The sequence below is a fragment of the Aplysia californica genome, unplaced genomic scaffold (assembly GCF_000002075.1).
Source record: "Aplysia californica isolate F4 #8 unplaced genomic scaffold, AplCal3.0 scaffold00639, whole genome shotgun sequence".
In the NCBI taxonomy this organism is placed as follows: Eukaryota; Metazoa; Mollusca; class Gastropoda; order Aplysiida; family Aplysiidae; genus Aplysia; species Aplysia californica.
In genome coordinates, this window is record NW_004797909.1 from 77,100 (window position 1) to 79,169 (window position 2,070).

Genomic DNA, 2,070 nt, shown 5'->3' on the forward strand with positions numbered 1-2,070 from the left:
AAATTATTATACATGTACTACAGGATATTCGGGCGCGGTTTGCTCATAGACCATGGCCGTGAAGTGCCGCCCAAAATATTTAGTTTATTTGCGTAAATCACCAACAAACAGAAAATAAAACAAGCCCGCCACAAAGCATTATTCAAATATTATATTAATACAAGGTCCTCGATGGCGCCTTAACGGCCATTACTGCTGTGTCTGTAGCATCCTAAAAACCCATCTACCATCCATGCTACACCTAGGTCCTCGTGTTTTATTAACACATAACAGAATGTTCAGCGGTGGTAATTGACCTTAAAAAAACAAAAAAAACACTTACTCTTTGGACTAACCCAATTGGTTATAAATACCTACTTTCACCGTTTCCGGACCAACCCAATCGATGACAATTTATTTGTAGCGAGTTTGTTGGTACATTGATAATAAAATACATGTAATGATATTGATAAAACGGCAAATCTCAATATGTGCACTCGCCACAACATCGACCACAGTTAGTAGTTAGCAGTTTTAAGTCTTGCCCCACCTCTATAATCCTGAGCGTATGTGAGGTCAACGTGACATAATTAGGTCACCGTTAGTGGAGCTTTAGAGTGGTTTGTTTATACTGGCGAAGGTATTACATATTACATGTATTACTTGGGTGTGTTCAGTTCCAATGCAGGATGGAGTAAATTGATTTTTCGCTAATAAATAGATTTCTTTCTCGAAATCAACGTGACAAAAAGAGAATGAAAGTGAAAGAATTCGATCCTCACCAAACCAAAGATAAGATATTAGAAAGAATTTTACAGCACTTGAAACACTATAAGGTCATATAAGTGCCGAAGATTAGATGTATTACAAGAGAGTAACAAATATAAAAAAGAAGAAGAAGATCAGGTCGATAGGTGTTTGAAAGGAAAGAAGGAGCAAACCACACCAGAGCATCCGCCAACCACCCACAGTTATCGTCTCCAAAATAGACACAAGTTCTAATAAATGTATAATTAGCAAAGAATCAATAAAAGTAAACAACAGTTTCATGTCAAGTCAAAGCCCTTTATATACCACCAATCTCGGGCCGAGCATGAAGTTAGCGGCACGACGGGGTTTAACGTTAAATGTATAATATAATACATGTAATATTATTAATTATTATCGTGAACGTGATATGCAAGGACTGCCCAGCGTCAAGGGAAATGATTCGGAAGGGCCTAAACGATAGGCAATATAATGTTTATGTCCCTTGGTTCAAACCTTGATCTCTGCGTATTGTGAAAATCTCGCGCTCCCAATCCAAAGGCCATTGTGCCAGAGAAAGGTAACCTCAGATGTCACTGTGCAGCTATCTAGTGGGTGCTCTGCGTTGTGTAAAGTGTTAACCTCTGGAGGTGTTGCAGGACGAATGTACCATAATTTAACTCTAAAAAAGTAGCGGACACATCCGATCAACAGGAGATCAAAGGCAAAGTTGTGCAACATTTGAACCATTAAAAAAACACAGAAGAAAAACGAATTTTCATTATTTCATAGTATCCAGTGTTGCCCGTCTTTTAAGAAAACCTTGTTGAATAAATCTGTATCAAAGGCGAAGTTATGCTTTCGTGCATTAAAACAGCTCAGCTTCAACTTCAAATCAATTGTTGTCACAGGTTATGATGACCGTACAAATTGGGCACTTGGTGGTTTAAAGTAAAGGGCAGTTTTAGAAAATTTGCATTTATTTTCTTAGTATATTCTGCTCACATACGACCAAAGACCTTACCGTTTAAAGGCTTCCCTGAAAACGATTTGCAGTTCTCACTTCGCCAGTCCAAGCCCAACTGGGTCAAATCCACCCATCTGTTTTTTTTTTAGTAGAGGGTTTTACGGCGCTCGCAACTGCATAAGGTCATATGAGCGCCAAGGGGTGGGTGTCAATAGAGAAGTCTTTACAGGGAATCAGACTTACACTGCTCACCTCTCTAGCTTCAAACTGCACAAGGTCTGCTTCGTCTATCAAGGCACCCCGGAAATAGCGTGTCACAAGAGTGTGACAAACATTCAAAAGAAGTAGAGGCAAATGACAATACTAAGGATTAGGAA